Source organism: Zea mays, chromosome 7 (assembly GCF_902167145.1).
Source record: "Zea mays cultivar B73 chromosome 7, Zm-B73-REFERENCE-NAM-5.0, whole genome shotgun sequence".
NCBI lineage: Eukaryota > Viridiplantae > Streptophyta > Magnoliopsida > Poales > Poaceae > Zea > Zea mays.
In genome coordinates, this window is record NC_050102.1 from 30,108,884 (window position 1) to 30,132,666 (window position 23,783).

Here is a 23,783-nt window from a genome sequence, read left to right on the forward strand (position 1 = left end):
ATTTGCATGTTGATTACTTCCCAGTGTGATAGCAGATGCCAGCACGACAGCACCAAGAGTGCTTCGGCTGTTGCTTAATTAAAGAATAGGTGATCAAGATGGGTCATAGGGAGTATGGACGTGGTTAACTTGTTACAAGAGAAGATGCCAGCGAACTCAAGCTCAAGTCAATGGCTAACAGTCTTGAAAATAATTCTAAAACTGACAGCATATGAACCTGATAAAAGGAATGGCAAGCGTACTGAAAATTGGAGTGCGAGCAACAAGTATAATATCTGTGACAAAACATAACTACTAGTTCCAAGACATGTGCATATGTAAAATAACATTCACTAGCAATTTATTACTGCACTAACATATTTCTCTAAGTGTCTTTAAAAAGATAATTTCATAACTTTCTCTTCGTCTTTCTTGGAGTCATCTTTCTTGGAGATGTTGTTGAAGTCTCCAAAGCTTGCGAAGAAGAAGCCTCCTGTGACATCACCTCTCCCATCAAAATTCCAAGACGTCTACATATGTTATATATTTATCAAAAAATTCACTTGTTTTCAACACAATGCATGCATGGTGACAATTAGGAAATATGTACCTTCTTCTCATTATTCCAGGACTCTCTTGCATTAGCTATTCTCTTGCAGTTTCTGGTCTCTCAGGCGTAGACTCTTTAGGAAACCATCCTTTGGTACTATTTTTCCATGGCTTTCTTGGCCTAACGGAAACAAATATGAGAATGTAAACAAACATTTGAATGAAAGAAACATGGAATGAATTAGAAAATTTAAATCTTGCCTTTTCTTAGTTCCGTTGAGTGGGCACTTGTAACTAGTTTTCTTGTGTCCTAATTCTCCACAATTGGGACACCACACTTTGCCTCTAATCATTTTTAGTCTTCTCATTCTCATTTTCAGCAACCTTTTTAGTGCATTTAGACCCACCACTTCCACCTTCGAGGCAACTTTTGATCCTATTTTTCTAGAAACACATACCCCACTACATTTAGCAATCCTTTGCAAGCATCCGAACAAATAACAAGTTTTGGAAGATCTCCCACAACTTTATATAGCTGAGCCATCCACCATTTCCAATTGTCTTCTGTCTCTGAGTCCACGAATCCATATGCAAGTGGGTACATCCAATTGTGACCATCCACACCAATTGCAGCAGCTAAATGACCATTCCACCTGCCATTTAGTGCAGTTGCATCAACACCAACCCATGGTCTACAACCCATTCGAAAACCTTCAATACAAGGACCAAGTGCACAAAAAACGGTGGAAATAAGCCTTTCCCTTAACCACCTTGCATTCAATTTCAATAATACTATCTGGCATTCTCTTCATGACCTCTGCCCTCCAATTATACAACAGCTGAAACTCTCTTCCCATGAGCCATATAATTCATCCAAAGCCTTCTCTTTTCCTTTCCAGACCGTGTCATAGCCAATTGTGCACTTGTGCTCATCTTGCAACCTAACTTGCAGCTCCTTAGTACCCATATGAGGATATTTTCTGAGTATAGAAACTGCCTTGGAGGCAACCCACTTGCATGAAGGTGTAGTTGTCCTTCTCCTGCAGCTAGATGTACACGTGTGTACATCATTCAACACTGTGACCTGCATATGCAACATAAGAAAATGCATGAGACAAATATGTACAAAAATACAATTGAAATTCACTTGTATCTTAGTTTAGGAGTTTATACCACAACAGACACTTAACCCTCCTTCTTGAAACCAACAATAGACCATGTACATGCATCACCCTTGCAGTACCCTCTGTATTTGGACTTGTTGGTCGCTTCAATACCCAACTCAAATTCTTTATTTATGGCGTATTGTCTAACAGCCAATCTAAAATCCTTCATATTAGGATATATGGTGCCTACTGTTGGGGTGAAGGCGAAGACGCCACCCTTCGCTCGATGCCTTCGCTGTAATCGCTGGACCAACGGAGACAAGACAACGGGCAGGCTCACCCTTCGTCCCATACGTAACCGGACGATGACCTGTGACGAGGTCGTCTCATTTCGCGCTCTCGTCCAGCATGGAGGCCCACGTGTGTTCCGGTCCATTGTAACAGGCCCTGCGTGGCCGCTGCGCATTACGAGCCTAATTTGTAAGGGCATCTCTGTAATTACGGTCTGTAACCCCGCTTTATGGGAATATTCCGGGGATAACCTAGGTGTCTGAGGGCACATGCGTCCTTAACACAGGACGCTGGGCACTCAGATACCTATAAATACCCCCGCACAGTGCCCTTGAGAGGCTAGATTAACAGAGCTATTGCCATCTCGTGCGAAAACCCTGTTTACGTCACATCGCATCCCCGTTGGATCACCTTGCACCGGAGAGCAAGTTCCAACATTTGGCGCCCACCGTTCGTGCTACGAAAAAACCACCCGCGATGGCACCCAAGAAAGCTAGCGCGAAGGCTGACGAGTCTGCGAAGGCAGCACTGCTGGCCGCAAAAAAGGGCAAGGCCCTCGCCCTCACCCACTCCACCCACCAAGAGGCTACTGAAGACGACGTTCTCCGCACCCGCGAAGACGACGCTCTCCGCACCTGCGGCCCTGAAGGACAAATCGTACCTCCCCCAAGCTTCGCCCCCCCCCCCCCCCCCGGAGGGCGCGGACCTCACCGAGGACGGTGAAGTCCTCGGCGTCTCAGCGGAAGAACAGCTACAGCTGCGCGCCTTGCGCATCAAGAACCGCAATCTCTAGAGGCAAAAAGAGATACTGGAGGCCAAGCGCCAGCGTGTGTCTGCACTAGCCAAGGTGCGGCAAATGATACGCGACGAAGAGCAGAAGGCCCAGGACCTCGAGCGGGAGATCGCGCTGATGCAGCGCGAAGGCCACCTCGGCCTGCAGCACGGGCCACCCCTGCAACAGCGCGCACAACTGGAAGACATACGCGAAGGCCACCTCGGCCTGCAGCATGGGCCACCCCTGCAACAGCACGCGCAAATGGAAGACCCACACTTCCCCCAGCGCGACCACGCCTTCCCACACGCCGTGCCATTCCAAGGGGTCAACTACCTCGACGAGCGAAGTCCCCTGGCGCCACACCTGCAAGTGACACCCTGGCCTGCCAACTTCCGGGCAGGGACCTATCCCAAGTACAACGACAGCACTGACCCAGCACAGTACATCATGAGTTATCAGGTCGCCATTGCATCTTCCAGAGGGGACGACGCCACGATGGCCAAGTCTTTCATCATCGCCCTTGAAGGCCCAGCTCTCACCTGGTTCACCAGGTTGCCCCCGCTGTCCATCGACTCCTGGAGAAGCCTCCGGGACAAATTCCTGCTCAACTTCCAAGGGTACCGCCCAGACACCGACGCCTTGGCCGAACTCTCACTCTGCAAGCAGTTGGAAAAAGAGACTCTGCGGGAGTATTACCGCAAGTTTCTAACACTCAAGTCACAGCAGCTGCCCTCAGTCGATGACCAGATCGCCATCCACTACGCCATCAGTGGCCTTCGCGCCGGCGTCCTTTACAGCCACTGTATCAGAGATCCACCCAAGAACCTCCAGGAATTATATCAACTATTTGAAAAGTATGCCAAATCCGAAGAGCTCCACCAGCGCAAGGTTGAGTCTCAGAGGAAACCCAAAGATGCTCCACAGTCCAGCCGCACGTGGACGAGGACTCCGCAGCCAGACTCCGGTCGAGACGGTCGCAATCAGCAGCAGGTGCACAACATCGCCAACCAGCACCCCGCTGGTGACGCCCCTCGCCGCCAGGAATATCCCCCCAGGGCCGCGGAAATGGAACTCGCGGTAGGGGTCGGGGGCGTGCGCAGCCGCCGCGCCGATTCTACTGTCTTTTTCATGGCGAAGACTGCGCCCACCAAACCAGAGACTGCCCAGAGACGAAGGCCACTAGAGACAGGATGGCACGGGCGCAGCCAGCCGACAACCTTAGAGTTGTCGCGCACACTTATCAGCAACCCCCTCCACCATACATCCACGCCCCCGCCCCGCATCCACCGCACCACGCATACCAACACCACCAGGAAGTACAAATCGTACCTCCCCCACCCCCACCTCCACACCAGCAACAACAAAACATCCCTCACCCCCACGCCCCAAAACAAGAAGACTTCGCCGATCAGCCGTATCGCGGAGTCATTCATATGATCACTGGGGGGTCCAGCACCGACTTCGACACAAAGAGGCAGAAGCGGGACCACTACCGCAGCATCAACCACGTCGCCATCACTGGCCCGGTCGTGCAGACAAAGTGGTCCCACGTACCGCTAACCTTCGACGCACGAGACGTCGACCTGCGCAGTGCCCCCCACATCGACGCCATGGTTATCAACTGCAGCGTGGCAGGCTGGGACCTGCACAAAGTCCTAGTCGTCAATGGCAGTCAAGCAGACATCATTTTCCTCCATGCCTTCGACCGCATGGGCATAAGTCACAGCCTGCTCAAGCCTTCGGACAACCCGTTGTATGGCTTCGGCGGCAAGGGCACTTTTCCTGTCGGCAAAATAGAACTGCCTCTCTCCTTCGGTGTAGCACCCAATGCCCGAAGTGAGCAAATAACCTTTGATATCGTCGATATGGTGTATCCGTACAATGCCATCATGGGCCGGGGCTCTATCAATAAGTTTGAGGCAGCCATTCACAGACTGTACCTGTGCATGAAGATTCTAGGTCCGTTTTGCGCCATCACGGTCTACGGCAATCAGCAGACTGTGCGCAACATAGAGCGGGACTTCGTCCCCGGGCAAAGAAATGTGCACTGCCTCACGGCCCAGCGCGAGGTCCCTGCGTCCGTCAGCCCAACCGACAAAGAACACGACAAGGCACAGCTGCAGAGCAACGACGGGACCAAGACTGTTCCCCTAGACCAGGCCACGCCCAAGCAGACAGTCACCATCAGCGAAGACCTCACTTCGCATGAAGAGGAGAAACTCCTCTGCTGCTCGTCCAAGAACAAAGATGTCTTCGCCTGGTCAGCCCTCGACCTGGTCGGGGTCAGCCGATCCATAATTGAGCACAGCTTGGGAATCGACCCTTCGGTGAGACCGAAAAAACAGCGGCTCCGCAAAATGTCCGACGAGAAGACAGAAGCCGCCAAGGCCGAGGTACATCGCCTCCTGGAAGCCAAATTTATCGAGCCAGTGGCTTACCCCACGTGGCTCTCCAACGTTGTGATGGTGCAGAAAAAGAGCGGCAAGTGGCGAATGTGCATCGACTTCACCAGTCTCAACAAGGCCTGCCCAAAGGACAACTTCCCGCTGCCTCGGATCGACAAAATAGTCGATAGCGCGTCTGGATGCGAAGTCATGTCACTCCTCGACTGCTTCTTTGGTTACCATCAAATATATATGAAGGAGGAAAACAAGGCTAGCACTAGCTTTATAACACCCTTCGGCACATATTGCTTCATCAGAATGCCGGAGGGACTCAAGAACGCCGGGTCCACCTTCTCCCGGCTTACCAAAACAGTGCTTGAGGGGCAAGTCGGCAGAAACATATTCACATATGTGGACGACATCGTCGTCGCCAGCAGGAGCAAGAGGACCAACTCGCTGACCTCGCCGAGACATTCGCGAACATGCGGGACGCACGACTTCGCCTGAACCCGAAAAAGTGCGTCTTCGGCGTTCGCCAAGGGAAAATATTGGGCTACCTGGTATCACGCCGCGGCATCGAGGCCAACCCAACCAAAATTCAGGCCATCATCAACATGACGCCACCGCAGTCAGCCAGAGACGTCCAGCGCCTGACGGGCAGATTGGCCGCCCTCAACAGATTCATCTCCAAATCCGCTGAGCGAAGTCTCCCCTTCCTCAAAACTCTCCGTGGCGCAAAAGACTTCGCTTGGGGACCAGAGCAGGCGGCGGCCTTCTCCTCATTAAAACAATACCTGTCGGAGTTGGCAGTCCTTACAAGCCCCGACTCTTCGCTACCCCTGTTGCTCTATGTTGCGGCTTCGCCGCATGCGGTCAGCGCGGCACTGGTGCAGGAGCAGACAGTTGAGGGCGTGATCAGGCAGTGCCCAGTTTATTACGTCTCCGAAGTGTTAACACCGTCCAAATGTAACATGACGGAACTGGAGAAGATTGCCTACGCAGTTGTTATGTCTTCGCGCAAACTGCGCCATTATTTTGAAGCATTCAAGGTCCGAGTCACCTCAGACAGGGGACTAGGCGAATTGTTCAGAAACCCGGAGGCATCGATCAGGATCGCCAAGTGGGCGGCCGAACTCTCCGGCTACCACATCAATTTCGAGCCCAGGACAGCCATCAAGTCACAAGTCCTGGCAGACTTCGTCGTCGACTGGACTGGGCCAATAACACAGCCGGACCCGTCCGCAGAGAAGGTTTGGACGATCCACTGCGACGGCGCATGGTGCATGCGGGGGCAGGCGCCGCTGCAGTCATCACCTCACCCGCCGGGGTCAAGCACAGATACGCGGCACGCCTTAGCTTCGCTCTGGAATCTGACAGATGCACAAACAACATAGCAGAATACGAAGCAGTCATCCTCGGCCTCCGCAAGCTGAGGGCCCTTGGCGTCACCACCTGCATTATCAGAACAGACTCCAAGGTAGTTGCCGGCCAAGTCGAGAAAGACTATGCAGCAAAGGACCCCGCACTTATGCAATACCTCGCGGCCATCCGAAGTCTCGAGAGACAATTCAAGGGATTCACCTTGCAGCATGTGGACCGGGCCAAGAATGAAGAAGCCGACGCACTGGCCAAGGCTGCCGCAAGAGGCGAGTCCCTGCCCTCCGACGTGTTCTACCATGTTATCGGCACGCCAGCCGTCCAGAGCCCCGAAGGGCTCCAAATAACCAATGACAGCGAGGGCCACCACATAGTCAACCTTATTATGACCGAAGACTGGCGGGCACCAATAACCCTGTTCCTACAGGGGTACTACCACCCAACCGACATCAATGAGGCCAAGCGCCTCAAACATCAAAGCAGGGACTTCGCACTGATTGAGGGCCAACTCTACAAGAAGGGGGTCAGTCAGCCAATGCTTAAATGTGTCACCGAGACCGAAGGCGTCCAAATCCTGCGCGAAGTCCACAGTGGTACCTGCGGCTCTCACGCAGGGCCAAGGGCCCTAGCCGCAAAGGTGATCCGCTAAGGTTTCTACTAGCCCGCAATGATCTGCGCCGCAAATCGGGTCACAAGGTCCTGCGAAGCCTGCCAGAAATTTTCTCCTCGATTAGGCAGCCCCTCGCAATTCACAAAGCTGATCGCCCACACGTGGCCTCTCCAGCGCTGGGGTCTGGACATCGTCGGGCCCCTGCCCTCGGCTCAGGGGAACCTCAAGTTCACCTTCGTCGCTGTCGAGTACTTCACCAAATGGATCGAGGCGAGGGCTGTTTCCACAATAACATCAAAGACTGCACAGAAATTCTTTTGGAAAAACATTGTTTGCCACTTCGGAGTACCGTCCGAACTAACAGTTGACAACGGCAAGCAGTTTGACAGCCAAGACTTCAAGAATTTTTGCTTCTCCATTGGCACCAAGCTTGCCTTCGCCTCAGTATATCACCCGCAGTCCAATGGAGTTGTGGAACGCGCCAATGGAAAAATTTTCACAGCTGTCAAAAAGATGCTCCTCGACAAAAAAAAGGACAGGTGGGCCGATTTGTTACCTGAGGCGGTCTGGGCGCTAAACACGACTGAGTGCAGGGCGACTGGGTTCACCCCTTTCCGCCTTCTATATGGATCGGAGGCCATGACCCCACAAGAAATAAAACATGGGTCCCCGTGAACAGTTTCGTCAGCTGTCCCCGACGTGGACGAACCCACTTCGAAGGATCTCATCGATGGAGACCGAGTCTTCGCTCTACAGGCTCTAAATAAATACCAAGCCCAGACAAAAGCATGGCGCGACCACGTGGTCATCCCGAGGGAATTCAGCGAAGGGGACCTCGTACTCATCCGAACAGCTCGGATAGAGTCCAGGGGCAAGCTGGAGCCCATGTGGGAGGGCCCTTTCATTGTCAAGACGAAGGCCTCCCCCAGCGCATACAGGCTCGCAACGCCAAACGGCGAAGACTTGGAGCACTCCTGGAATATCGACAATCTCCGCAAATTTTTTGTTTGACTCATCAGAGCCAGTTCACCCTTGTAATTCGCAAAAACAATTTTATTCTGGCCCGCACTCTTTTCCTCCCGGGGGGTGAGGTTTTTAACGAGGCGGAGTCATGTAATATACAAGTGAAAAATCCCCCGCAAAAATCTACGTCGAAAAAAGACCGCGTCGACGGTCTTCGACATTCGACCAATACAAAGTCACCGCGAGGCCCAGCGCTAGCTACCCTCGCGTGCGACAACTCCGCGCAAAAGTCGCCTAAGGGTGCAGCCGGACTAGCACAACAAGTGCAAAAAATCGAAGTCTTTCGCGAAGACTATCCGCGCAAAAGTCGCCTAAGGGTGCAGCCGGACTAGCACAACAAGTGCAAAAAATCAAAGTCTTTCGCGAAGACTATCCGTGCAAAAGTCGCCTAAGGGTGCAGCCGGACTAGCACAACAAGTGCAAAAAATCGAAGTCTTTCGCGAAGACTATCCGCGCAAAAGTCGCCTAAGGGTGCAGCCGGACTAGCACAACAAGTGCAAAAAATCGAAGTCTTTCGCGAAGACTATCCGCGCAAAAGTCGCCTAAGGGTGCAGCCGGACTAGCACAATAAGCGCGAAAAATCGAAGTCTTTCGCGAAGACTATCCGTGCAAAAGTCGCCTAAGGGTGCAGCCGGACCAAGCTTAACAAGTGCGAAAAAGACTACACCAAACTGTCCGCGCAAAGACCGACTACACGCGCACCAGACCAACATAACAAAATACACCAGACCAAGTACGTAACGCCTTCGTGAGCATAGCCGAGTGTGTGAAGGCACGCAACCTCATCATACAAGCTATTACATATGTGCAAGCGAGGGCATCACACTTTACATCGGCTCAACCTTCGGAATAATTCCCATCTCCCTATAGTTAAATAGCATTATCCTGAGCTCCTCACCCGCAAAAAGACTTCGCAGCTCCCCCTCACCTACACTCGCAACGGCCGGCAAGGACAACAGCTCCTGCCTGCCAGCCCTACTCACACGAAGCCGACCGCCGTCCGCCTCACTCACTCTACGCTTCGCAACCGCCCTTCACCGCCTACGCCCAGCGCTCGGACCAGGCACAACTTCAGCATCCGCAGCATGCGGCGAAGCCACCGGCGCTGCCACATCCAAGGCCGCAAAGTAGTCCAAGTCCTCATCCGACGACTCCTCAGTCCACTCAACCGAGCTCCCAGAGTCACCAAAATCAGAAAACTTAGATGCAGACCCATCCGATTTATTCCCATCATCCACGGTCGAAGCCGCCAAAAAATTAGTAGTAGCGGTTGCGTGCGCAGGCCCAAAATCTTGAACCTGCGTAGCAACCAAGGTTCAGCAACATATCCAAAATTCCCTAACTACCCACACCCACTAAGCCACCTACGAAGACCCAGTTGTCGTGGGATCCTCCGCCGCCATCTTCACAGGATCCTCAGCCCTCGGCGCGGCAGTTGGCGACGGGCCTCCGCCGGCCGCAGTGGCTGCGGGGGCATCAGGAACGCCTTCGACGGTTTCCGGGGGTGGCTCCGGGGCGGACTTGGACACAGCCGCCACCGGGTTCGACTTCGAGTCAGGCTGCGCGCTGTTCAAAGCCCCGAAGTCCTCCACCTTCTCGCCACGCGCCGCCTGAGACACAACACACAGATTCAGCAAACCCACATATAACCCACATTCAACGAACACCAAACAAAAGTCAAACATTACCTGACCCCTCGCCGTCTCGGTCCGCTCCCTGACCACCTCCCGACCGTGAGGGCCCCACATCCGGTCGTAGAGGGCTCCCGCGGATTCCTTCACTACAGGGTCCTCAACCTTGTAAATATCGCGCTCAAAATCCTCATCAGCTTGGTCAAAAACCTCATAGTGCCGGCACCCTTCGCGGGAAAGCGCGTTCATCGCCCCCTCGCAGGTGACCAGGGAGGCATAGTACATAAACCCCTCCACTATGGCGGGGAGCGCCAGCAACTCCTCCTGTAGCCACTCGAGGCAGCGAAGTCCGGGCTCTCGGTCTGGCACCTCGAAGTCAGCGGTCCGCGCGCCCAGCTCATGGTATGAGTCCATAAGCTGTTTACGCGTCCGCTCAACCTCCGAGCGCGTCGAAGCCTCAGCCCTCTCCACACGGGTCTGCAGAGCGTTGAGCCGCTCCTCCAATTCCTCGGCGCGCTGCCTGGCAAGACTGCCCTCCGCCCGCGCCAAATTGGCCTCCGCCTGCGCAGACTGCGCCTTGGCGAGGGCCTCATTAGCCTCCTTCCTCTCCTCCGCCAGTTGGCGCCGGAGGTCAGTCTTCTCACCCTCCAGCGCGACCACCTTATCCGCCAGCTTGTGGCACTTGCTGTTGGCGGCCGACTTTTCCCGGACGGCGTCGGCATGTTTGTAGCATCCCAAAAATTCAAATCTTGAAATTTTCTCAAACTCTCTCTAAATTCAAAATGAATTTCAAATTTCGTTTCAAAATGTTTGTTTGCAAGTTGATATCAACAAATAAATTATAGTGGTCTATATTCTCTCCAAAATCCTCCTCAAAATATCCTACAAATATTTCCCCAGTGATCACCCTCAATTTCTTTTCAGAAATACTGCCCAGATATTTTCCGAGTGATCCCCTTCAAGTTCTTTCCAGAAATACTGTCCAAATATTCCACCGATATATCTCCAAGTATTTTCTTCCTAAGAAATACCTTCAGAATCATTTTTCAAGCCCCCACAAATATTTTCTTCATAACTTTCTTCATGCTCATACGTATATGTATGCCTCCGGTGTCATACGGTGAGCTATACAAGCTAATTACACTCATATAAGACAAATCCATGCTAATCTCCCACTAATCCTCTCATCCTCCCACTAATCCTCTCATCCCTCCCCCTAATCCCCCACCATGGCTATAAATAGAGGGGCAAGGGCCTCCTCTCATCCCACCCCAAGCCATTTCATGGCAACTCTCTCCCCCCCACACACACCCACTCCATGTTCCACACAAGCACACACTAGCACAAGGATCGTTCGGTCGTTCTTCGATCGTTCATCTCCCTGTTCTTAGTTTGTTCGTTCGTTCGTCCGATCGTTCGTCCGTTCGTCCGATCGTTCGATCGTTCGTCCGTTCGTTCGTCCAAATAATCTTTTTCCTGCCGTTATGCTGCCGAAATTCCGATCGTTCGTTCGTCTGATCATTTGATCGTTTGTCCGTTCGTCCGATCGTTCGATCGTTCGTCCGTTTGTTCGTCCAAATAATCTTTTTCCTACCGTTATGCTGCCGAAATTCCGATCGTTCGTTCGTTCGATCATTCGATCGTTCATCGTTCGTTCATCGTTCGTTCATACGACTATTCACCATCACTATTTACTGTTACTATTTACCGTTACTTTTACCGTTACTATTTACCGTTACTATTTACCGTTACTTTTTACCGTTACTATTCACCGTTACTTTTTACCGTTACTTTTTACCGTTACTTTTTACCGTTACTTTTTATCGTTACTATTTACCGTTACTATTTACCATTACTTTTTACCGTTACTTTTTACCGTTACTATTTACCGTTACTATTTACCGTTACTATTTACCGTTACTTTTTACCGTTACTATTTACCGTTACCATTCACCGTTACTATTCATCGATCATCCGATCACCCCAAATTTCAACTACTCATCCATCATGTTGTCCAGTCCACCTAAGACCAGCCAGACCCATATCCCAGTTATACAAACTCCGGTGATTGTGATTTTCCTTCCAGTGGGAACTTCCCATCTGGTCACCCATCCTAGGTTTCTCCAAGTTGAGCACGCTTAACTTGAGATTCCTTCGAACCAGGCTTCCAAACTCATATTCCAATAATTCTCGTTTCTAAATTCTTATCGAATTATTCCCTATCCAACCATGTCATCCCATAAGCATGGTTCATAATCCAGAAAACTCCTAAAATACTCTTATCCCATATTCTGCATATAATATCTCTGTTCAGACTAAGTCAGACGATTCATTCGTCACTATTCTCACCAACAGTGAACTTCACTGTGCTACACCACATACACCCATCTATAAATACACCCAGCTACCCTCTCCCTCTCCACACACACTCGACACCCTCAGCCAAGGCAAACGCCCACCCACTCAGTTACTCCGCTCTACCGGCTACACGCATAGTGTCACTTCGCCTCCAGTCCACCCTCCTGGTAAGCACCTCCGCTCCACCACTAGTAGTATCTCAACACCACATGACACAGATTCTACTCAAGACTCTACCCATCCATATATCTCTATTCTGACCACTATACTAAATATTTGTTGGTATACTTGCTTGTTTGTATGTTTGCTTGTTCATGTTGCATAGTTACCGGAGCGTTCGTACTGTCTCGTGGAGGCCAGATCTACAAGTCTACGCCAGGAGCCAGAAGCCAGTTCCGCGAGCTCTTCTTCCCCCTTCGCCGGATAAGCACGGCAAGCTCACTGGATCCCTTTGATGCATAAATTACCTATGATTTTTCAACCACAACCCTTAACCTGTTATTTTATGCATGATATGATTTTGAGACAAGTTATTATGGCCACCCAGCCGCTTGCCGCAATCAATACTTGATATATTTGTTACAAATGATTTGAGAAAAGGTGTGAGTTTTCAAAAGAAAATGCTTTTCAAAATGTGTATGATGAAGGGTTTTCACCCTTATCACCTTGTGAGTGGGATAATCAGGGACTCCCTGGTTTAGGGGAGGGCCTAAGGTGTTGGCTCAGCTGGTTTAGGCGTGAGCAGAAGGATTGTCCCCTCATATAAGGACCAGCTTGTCATCTTTCACTACCTGTACTCATGATAAGTACAACCACTCGAGACTGTGTGGGCAGTCACTCAATCTGAACTCGTACGGTCCAACCCTAGGGTTATGAAGGCTGGGGAGCACCGGGAGGATAAGGAGGGGGAATGTTTTGTCCGGTTTGGACATGGCGGTGGCCTGACTCCTTCCGGTATAACCGTTAAGGTTAGGACGTGCGAGGAAAGAAAGAGATTCGGATTCGGGTCTCACTAGCTATGAGATCGCAGAGCCGGACTAGTGGGTAAAGTGTACACCTCTGCGGAGAGTTTGAAAACCTATTCGAATAGTCCGTGTCCACAGGAATGGACGAGTCTGGTATGGTATGGCAATTAATGTTTTGTTTTCCAAAAAAAGATGTTTTTGAGAAAAGTGGTTTTTAAAAGGTTCAGCGGTTGAGCCATGAGCTATGGTGGACGGGAAGTCTAGTAGCTGTTTTTTAAAATGAAAACCAGTGGGAACTGCTGAGATACCTGGATGGTTTATTCCAGGGGATTTTATTATAATACTGAAAAACTTCCTGCTCCTTTTGGAGAGGATGCACTTTGCAAAATACAAAATGTTTTTCAAAACAACCCTGCATAAAATATTGTTGTTTCTGCAAAATATCCCGAGCTCCACATATTCCATGCATTATATCTGATTTCCCCATTCCGTGGGTGAAGGTGGGCTGCTGAGTACGTTTGTACTCACCCTTGCTTATTTGTTGTTTTTCAGAAAAAGGAGATCGGGTAAGAGTTACGACTGTTCCCAACCTTGCCTGTGGCTGTTGGACCGTTGATTTGCTTCACTGCGTATATCGGGCTGCTTCAGCCCCACTCTGATGATATGTCCCGAGTTGTGGACCAACTCTTAAAGTTGTTCGTCACCTTTATAGGTTTGTCGTTTAAGCAGATCTGTAATCATCTGATGTATAAATGTGTTTACTAGCCTCCTGGGACTAGTAATTGTATCACATTTGAGTCCCAGAGGATTGGGGACGCTTAAGGTGGTATCGGAGCTGTTAGGTTGGCCGCAGGACGTAACCCTTAGCCTGATCAAAAGTTTTTGAGTCCAAACTATTTTCTAAAAAAAATCTTGCTCTCATCCCTCCATTTCGAAAATGCTTCCCCCTTTCCTTCTCTCAGAAGTCAGATGGAGGTCCGCTGCCAAACCAGCTTTTGCCAGAATGAAGATGGTTTCCCCAAGTTGCTGAGAGCATGCACAGTTCGCCTCGGAATCAGGAGCCAGCCAGAGTATGATGGTCATGAATTCGTTGAGCATGGCACAGAGAAGTGTGTCGTGACTGTATACATTGGATCCAGTCCGCACCATGTGGAATGGAGTGTCACTGCTGCTGGGCACAGATTCAAAGACACCTGCCAAGTCGTCGCTCGCAAGGCATTGAGGGCCCTGTGTCAGATCTATGAAGAAGAAGTGGCCGACACACCACTAAGATTCTTTCCGCCCTTTCAGAGAAATCGTCCCGTTTGGATGGCCAGGATGCGTGCATTGGAAGTACAGCAGCTGCTTGAGGACGACCCCATAGTCGTGTACCTCACTGCATACCTGCTCACCCTTGATGCACAGTATGATTTCTTGGCTCGGTACCACCGTCAGATGATTGCCCAAGCAGAAGATGCAGAGAAGCGCAACCGTCAGCTCCATGTGGATCTCACCACAGCTCAAGCCCGTGTAGCTGCCTTGGAAAGTCGTGAAGTCATTGCTGTTGAAGCCCTGAAGCAAGCCAAGGATGAGCACGTCCAGAAGTTGATGGAGGCCTACTTGGTAACCCATAACCAACATAGAGCCCTACGGATCCAAGAGCCCGCTTCATCCAACCCAGTTCAATCCGTGAGAGTTGAAGATCCCCAGATTCTTGAAGGTCACTCGGTCTCTATCAGAGGAGAGAATAAGTCTTGGGAACTCCCGGAAGGAGCCATAATCTTGGAAGGAATTCCAGTCTTCCCTCAGGCTATGGATAAGCAAGAGCACCCTGAATCCTCCCAAGATCCCTCGCCGGAGTTGTTTGAGCCCCTAAGCATGAAGAAGATTCCAGCACCGTCCCGTGAGATCAAAGAAGAAGCTGCAAGCACCCCGCCAGCACCGCCGCCCTCTGAGGAGCTACAAGAGCCAGTCCCGCTTGAAGAAGAGTTCGACCTCGTGCTGCCATCTCAGTCGCTGCCAGAAGAAGTCATCAACATCAGCTCCCTGTTGACCCATCCAGGAGATGTCTCAGATTGAAGTTGTGAGCCAGCCTTGCCAGAAGAGAAGCTGCCAGATCTGAGTTAGTATGCCCAGTCCTCTGCATGCATTGGGTAGTGAAGTTTTTCTTCACTTTGGCTACAGCCCTGCATGTATGAGAAGTAATCGTGTAGAATCGTGTTTTGCAAAACTCTAATTGTGTGGCCCCCTAGGGCATTTCAAAATGAATTTCGCTTGATGTTTTCCTCCCTTTTGAGTGCATATGTGATGCTTTAACGTTAGTGCTCATGAGTTGCATTTAGCATAGTTCTCAATTCAGGAGCCAAGCAATAGTAGTTATGCTTAGCCCCCGAATCTGAGTAGTCCGTGCTTTGGAAAAACTCTATTCTTCCCTTATTCAAAACATTTGATTTGTTTGTGCTTATCATTGTTGAGCTTGTGTGTTTTCTTTCTTTTTAAGAAAGGTTTTCTCTAAAAACATAGATCACAAATTAGATCTAATCCTCACCTTATGCTTCCATTCTCATCTTAACCCATCTCAAGAGATAAGTGCCTTACCCAAGAAGATACCGGGAAGCTTACCCTTGAAGCCTGGAATAAGCTACAGAAGAAACTTATCCAGCCGCTCAGTCAAAAAGACCGGCCGTGAGAATCAAAGTGCTGCCCCTGAGTCAAAGTAAACAGGAAAAGAGGACAGAAGGAGTTATTACCATACAGAGAGGCAAAGATTCTTGGAACCAGAGACCACAAACATCAGGGTCATTGACCCCACCACTCACTTGTGCCCCCCGCACGCGTGCCCGCCTCCATGCGCACTACCACCACCCCACGCCCCCTTTGCAGCGCACTACCGCCACCCACGCCCCCTTTTGCAGCGCACCCACCGCCGCCATCACCACTAGCAACACCGTCCCCCCTTCCCTTATCGTGTTTGATGCCTCATGTCACCTGCTCCATCACCACCACTCCACACCCTTGCATACCGCTCGCCTATAAATCCCCCCACCAGCTCCCTCAACTCCCATCTTGCTCAAAGCAAAGCACACACTAGATAAATCCCCCCTGCCAAATAGCAAGCAACCCCATTTCCCACTCCCTCGCTCCTAAGATCACAATGCTTGGTGATTCTTGGGTTGAAGACTGTTGTACATGGTTCAACATCTTTGGTTTCCTCCTCTGTATGATGGTAATACTATTTGATAGAATCCTCCAGTGGGAAGAGCAAAGAGAAAGAAAGGGTCAGTGAAAAGAAGATAGTGAAGAGAAGATAAGAAGAAGGTTCTCCTAGAATCAACCCTGTGACAGTCATCTCTTCGCAGCCTGGTCAAGCAACAACAGCAGAAGAAGGATCCGTAACACCCTTGTTATTAGGTACTTCAAGGAGTTCAAATCCCCAAGATTCAAGAGTTCTACCCTCATTCTTTTTAATGGGGTAGTGTTCCAGTAAAGTTCCTGCTATGGAGAAGAAAAAGAAGGCTTGTAGCAAGCTTGTGGAAGACCAGAACATTGAAGCATATAAGTTTCTGGATAAGAAGTGGTCACCCAAGTTCCGTTGATGAAGCACCAGAAGACTAATCAAGGAAGGAATCTATGTGGGAGTTCGCAAGAGAAAGGTTTGCGTGTTGGCATCAATGCTTCCTCAATAAGCTAGCAGCTAAGCGAAACCTAGAAGCTTGAAGATGATTCCTTGAGTAGCCAGAATCAGCGTTTGCAATCAGCAACCAGATGCCCCTCAAAGGCCAGATTTTGTTGAAGTTCCATCTCCTCGAAGAGTCTGCAAAGTGAAGATATGTAGCTGAAGTAAAGCTATACCCATAACCCTTCTAAGCCGAATCTCGAGGACGAGATTCCTTTTAAGTGGGGTAGATTTGTAGCATCCCAAAAATTCAAATCTTGAAATTTTCTCAAACTCCCTCTAAATTCAAAATGAATTTCAAATTTCGTTTCAAAATGTTTGTTTGCAAGTTGATATCAACAAATAAATTATAGTGGTCTATATTCTCTCCAAAATCCTCCTCAAAATATCCTACAAATATTTCCCCAGTGATCACCCTCAATTTCTTTTCAGAAATACTGCCCAGATATTTCCCGAGTGATCCCCTTCAAGTTCTTTCCAGAAATACTGTCCAAATATTCCACCGATATATCTCCAAGTATTTTCTTCCTAAGAAATACCTTCAGAATCATTTTTCAAGCCCCCACAAATATTTTCTTCATAACTTTCTTCATGCTCATACGTATATGTATGCCTCTGGTGTCATACGGTGAGCTATACAAGCTAATTACACTCATATAAGACAAATCCATGCTAATCTCCCACTAATCCTCTCATCCTCCCACTAATCCTCTCATCCCTCCCCCTAATCCCCCCACCATGGCTATAAATAGAGGGGCAAGGGCCTCCTCTCATCCCACCCTAAGCCATTTCATAGCAACTCTCTCCCCCCCACACACACCCACTCCATGTTCCACACAAGCACACACTAGCACAAGGATCGTTCGGTCGTTCTTCGATCGTTCGTCCCCCTGTTCTTAGTTTGTTCGTTCGTTCGTCCGATCGTTCGATCGTTCGTCCGATCGTTCATGGTTCGTTCATCCGTTCGTCCGATCGTTCGATCGTTCGTCCGTTCGTTCGTCCAAATAATCTTTTTCCTGCCGTTATGCTGCCGAAATTCCGATCGTTCGTTCGTCCGATCGTTTGATCGTTCGTCCGATCGTTCATGGTTCGTTCGTCCGTTCGTTCGTCCAAATAATCTTTTTCCTGCCGTTATGCTGCCGAAATTACGATCGTTCGTTCGTTCGATCATTCGATCGTTCATCGTTCGTTCATAGTGCCTATCCATCGTTCATCGTTCGTTCATACGACTATTCACCATCACTATTTACTGTTACTATTTACCGTTACTTTTACCGTTACTATTTACCATTACTTTTTACCGTTACTATTCACCGTTACTTTTTACGGTTACTATTTACCGTTACTTTTTACCGTTGCTTTTTACCGTTACTATTTACCGTTACTATTCACCGTTACTATTCATCGATCATCCGATCACCTCAAATTTCAACTACTCATCCATCATGCTGTCCAGTCCACCTAAGACCAGCCAGACCCATATCCCAGTTATACAAACTCCAGTGATTGTGATTTTCCTTCCAGTGGGAACTTCCCATCTGGTCACCCATCCTAGGTTTCTCCAAGTTGAGCACGCTTAACTTGAGATTCCTTCGAACCAGGCTTCCAAACTCATATTCCAATAATTCTCGTTTCTAAATTCTTATCGAATTATTCCCTATCCAACCATGTCATCCCATAAGCATGGTTCATAATCCAGAAAACTCCTAAAATACTCTTATCCCATACTCTGCATATAATCTCTCTGTTCAGACTAAGTCAGACGATTCATTCGTCACTATTCTCACCAACAGTGAACTTCACTATGCTACACCACATACACCCAGCTATAAATACACCCAGCTACCCTCTCCCTCTCCACACACACTCAACACCCTCAGCCAAGGCAAACGCCCACCCACTCAGTTACTCCGCTCTACCGGCTACACGCATAGTGTCACTTCGCCTCCAGTCCACCCTCCTGGTAAGCACCTCCGCTCCACCACTAGTAGTATCTCAACACCACATGACACAGATTCTACTCAAGACTCTACCCATCCATATATCTCTATTCTGACCACAATACTAAATATTTGTTGGTATACTTGCTTGTTTGTATGTTTGCTTGTTCATGTTGCATAGTTATCGGAGCGTTTGTACTGTCTCGTGGAGGCCAGATCTACAAGTCTACGCCAGGAGCCAGAAGCCAGTTCCGCGAGCTCTTCTTCCCCCTTCGCCGGATAAGCACGACAAGCTTACTGGATCCCTTTGATGCATAAATTACCTATGATTTTTCAACCACAACCCTTAGCCTATTATTTTATGCATGATATGATTTTGAGACAAGTTATTATGGCCACCCAGCCGCTTGCCGCAATCAATACTTGATATATTTGTTACAAATGATTTGAGAAAAGGTGTGAGTTTTCAAAAGAAAATGCTTTTCAAAATGTGTATGATGAAGGGTTTTCACCCTTATCACCTTGTGAGTGGGATAATCAGGGACTCCCTGGTTTAGGGGAGGGCCTAAGGTGTTGGCTCAGCTGGTTTAGGCATGAGCAGAAGGATTGTCCCCTCATATAAGGACCGGTTTGTCATCTTTCACTACATGTACTCATGATAAGTACAACCACTCGAGACTGTGTGGGCAGTCACTCAATCTGAACTCGTACGGTCCAACCCTAGGGTTATGAAGGCTGGGGAGCACCGGGAGGATAAGGAGGGGGAATGTTTTGTCCGGTTTGGACATGGCGGTGGCCTGACTCCTTCCGGTATAACCGTTAAGGTTAGGACGTGCGAGGAAAGAAAGAGATTCGGATTCGGGTCTCACTAGCTATGAGATCGCAGAGCCGGACTAGTGGGTAAAGTGTACACCTCTGCGCAGAGTTTGAAAACCTATTCGAATAGTCCGTGTCCACAGGAATGGACGGGCCTGGTATGGTATGGCAATTAATGTTTTGTTTTCCAAAAAAAGATGGTTTTGAGAAAAGTGGTTTTTAAAAGGTTCAGCGGTTGAGCCGTGAGCTATGGTGGACGGGAAGTCCAGTAGCTGTTTTTGAAAATGAAAACCAGTGGGAACTGCTGAGATACCTGGATGGTTTAGTCCAGAGGATTTTATTATAATACTGAAAAACTTCCTGCTCCTTTTGGAGAGGATGCGCTTTGCAAAATACAAAATGTTTTTCAAAACAACCCTGCATAAAATATTGTTGTTTCTGCAAAATATCCTGAGCTCCACATATTCCATGCATTATATCTGATTTCCCCATTCCGTGGGTGAAGGTGGGCTGCTGAGTACGTTTGTACTCACCCTTGCTTATTTGTTGTTTTTCAGAAAAAGGAGATCGGGTAAGAGTTACGACTGTTCCCAACCTTGCCTGTGGCTGTTGGACCGCTGATTTGCTTCACTGCGTATATCGGGCTGCTTCAGCCCCACTCTGATGATATGTCCCGAGTTGTGGACCAACTCTTAAAGTTGTTCGCCACCTTTATAGGTTTGTCGTTTAAGCAGATCTGTAATCATCTGATGTATAAATGTGTTTACTAGCCTCCTAGGACTAATAATTGTATCACATTTGAGTCCCAGAGGATTGGGGACGCTTCAATGTTGCGCCCGAAGTCTCTCGACTTCGGCAGACACAACTGCCGTAAGGGCCCCCGACGCCGCGCGGTCTGCGAAGTCAGCCGCCTACAAGACACACATAAGACCACAGCCCCAGCGAAGCCGGTAAAAACCGAAGTCTAGCTCAACGTACCTGACTTAATGCCTCCTTCAGCCGGCGGGACACAACGCCCGCCTCCTCGCTGACGGCAGTGAGTGCCGGAATCTCACCACCGGCACTAAGAGCACTACCCTTCGCCCTGGGCACCACGGCAGCCGCCGCGGTCGCCACGGCGGGCGGAACAACAAGAAGTTGGCCTTCGCCGGACCCTGCGACGTATCAGCAGATTAAAAAAAACTCGAGCCAACGACTTACCAACAAGATAATCTTCCACACTAATATCGGTGGCGAAGTCGGCAACGCGCTTGCCCGGCGGCGGCAACTCTCGGGCCTTCACGGCCCCCGCCGGGACAGACTTGGTACCACCGGCGGCAGCAGCCTTCACAGCCTCCGGCACCCTACTGGACCCGGGGGCGGCCGACTTCGCCGCCAGCGGCGGCTGGCTTCCGCCGGGGGCAGCAGCCTTCGCAGTCCCCCGCGGCCTCTTCGGCCTGGCCTCATGGAGCCTGACGACCGCCTGGCGCTTCTGCGCAGCTCCCTGACGATCCTTGTCCATCACTGCCGACACAACAGCAGCAATATTCCGCCTGTAAGGAAACACTCTCCAATCACGAACCATGCGAGATGTAAAAAAGTCTTCGTCGGTCGCGCGGGGGATAGGAACATTCTTAGGCCACCAACCCCTGGTAACCCTCAGCATCCGCGCCGAAGACTCCCGGAGCTCGAGCGAAGACATCCTTCCCCCTGGGGCCGCGCATGTCCTCATCAATTCCCTAGCAAAACCATCGGAAACCCCCAATCCTCCCGTAGCAATACCTAGCTTCCTCTTCTTAGAGGATGGGGCGGCCGCCGGCGCGGGGTCGTCTCCAGCTTCTGCCGCCGGCTTCTTCCCGCGACGATCCACATCGTCTTGCCCGGGATAACCGCCATACGGCAGACGGTTCAACTCGAAGACCCTATTCAAGCGGTCATTAGACCCGCGTATATCCCAGCTACGCTGGCCCTCTGTCTTCGGCACGTACCGACCAACGATCCGCACCGCCCCATCCTCCGCCTCACGCACAAAGGCGGCCGGATCGCGGCTACGCAGATCCAGTGCGAAGGCGGGACTTCGCACCAGCTTCCCACCATGGGAAGGCATTTGGCGAGGGCATACTTCGCCCAGCGCCCAGCCATGCGCCAAAGGCCACACCCCGTACGCCACAAACTCCTCAACCAAATCGCGCCCGCTGCTCATGTCGGCCGCGCACCGAAGGGCCCCTTCGCTTGCGTCCTCCTCCTCCACTTCAAACTGCGGGTATGCTGAGTAATAATGAGAGCACATCTCGGCCATGGGGAGCCCCGGATGGTCTTCGACTGTGCCCTCCGCAACGTAGAACCAAAACTCATGCCAGTTGCCCCATTTATTGCGGGCGCAAGGAACCAACTCAACTACCTCCATCGAGGTCTTGCCGGTGTTCGGCGTAAATGTACAGGACCCAAACTGGGCAACCTTATTTCCGATCATCCTTTTCTGCCAGTGCAGGCAATAGTACTTCGCGAAGACTTCGACCGATGGCTGTCCGCCGTACGAAGTCGTCGCCCAGACATACTTCGACAGAGCCACCACAGCATTCGGAGTCAGCTGATGGATCTGGACGTTGAATCTGCGCAGGACTTCTCCCACAAATCGGTGCGCAGGCAGGTGAAGACCAGCGGCAAAGAACGCCTCGAACACAACCAACTCGCCTTCTGGCTCGGGGACCTCCTCCGTCCCCGGGACACGAGCGACTCCGCCGCCAAAGTAACCAAGCTGCTGCATATCTTGCACGCGGACCGAGGACATCCGCGACACACCGAAATCCACCGTATCGCCGGCGCGCAACTCCTCCGCCGCCACAGTGCTCAGCGTCTCCTCAGACGACGCGTCGGCCGGCGGCGTAGCGGCATCAGAAGAAGAGAGAGGTCGACATCGCTACGTACCGTCGGCGACGACGGGCGGTCTGCTTCACACGGGCCAGATCACCGGCGAACAAGAGCAAGGAGGGAAGACGAGCAGCAAGAGGTTTGGAAAGGCGGTTAGGGTTTTCGCGGAGCGCGGAAAGATAAAGTTCAAAACGCGTCGCCCCCCGTCCCCTTTTATACACAGGGCGCGACGCTTCGGGAAACCCGCAGTCCAACAGTACGGTGTCAATCAACGGTCATGTCAAAAACCCTCGCGGAACCACTTCGAGCGAGGGCAGCGTCTCCGCCATCTAGCGACGTCTTCGGCACCAGATGACTTAGTCGAACTGGTCCCTCGGAGGGCAAATGTTGGGGCGAAGGCGAAGACGCCACCCTTCGCTTGATGCCTTCGCTGTAATCGCTGGACCAACGGAGACAAGACAATGGGCAGGCTCACCCTTCGTCCCATACGTAACCGGACGAAGACCTGTGACGAGGTTGTCTCATTTCGCGCTCTCGTCCAGCATGGAGGCCCACGTGTGTTCCGGCCCATTGTAACAGGCCCTGCGTGACCGCTGCGCATTACGAGCCTAATTTGTAAGGGCATCTCTGTAATTACGGTCTGTAACCCCGCTTTATGGGAATATTCCGGGGATAACCTAGGTGTCTGAGGGCACATGCGTCCTTAACACAGGACGCTGGGCACTCAGATACCTATAAATACCTCCGCACAGTGCCCTTGAGAGGCTAGATTAACAGAGCTATTGCCATCTCGTGCGAAAACCCTGTTTACGTCACATCGCATCCCCGTTGGATCACCTTGCACCGGAGAGCAAGTTCCAACACCTACCTCCATAGATGGATTGTTCATATCATGCTCAATCGTTGACATCTCCGGAATATTATCAACAACCGGTATAAGTGCACCTTCATCATCCTATACCTATGGAATTCCATAACCACTTTCTTCATCAACACTAGGATTTGGGATAGCGTCATTTTGCATATTCATTTCTTCCTCCATCTCATCTTCATGTCTCAAACCTAAAAGTGCATAAACTTGTGCTTCGTCACAAAGTTCTATGTGTCCTTCATCCTCTCGTTCTTCTTGAATTGCTATTGAATCCCAATCCACTAAAGGAGGTGGCTGCTCTATAAATGGAATTGATGGCTCTACTCTTGGATATGAATCAGTAGATGGAATCGGCAGTGGTACCAATGCCAGTTCAAACCTATTCATGCCAATAACAAATAGTAGATAAGTTACAAATTGTTAGTTTATTCCTAATGGATCTAAAATTAGCGCAATATAACAAATGTGTACCTTCTGTTTTCCTTGTCGATGGTCCCGAATGATTTATCTCCATCCATAGGCACTGTCACTATGACTATCCTAACAAGTCTCGAGTATTCTTTCAACTAAGTATCATCATTCATCAAGGAAGAAAATATATAG

At 50.3% G+C, this 23,783-nt stretch overlaps 1 pseudogene; it reads right to left on the bottom strand.

Moving 5' to 3' along the window:
- Positions 1-1,336: 1,336 nt before the first annotated feature.
- Positions 1,337-23,698, bottom strand: LOC103632204 (uncharacterized; annotated as a pseudogene).
- Between the last annotated feature and the right edge of the window lie 85 nt (positions 23,699-23,783).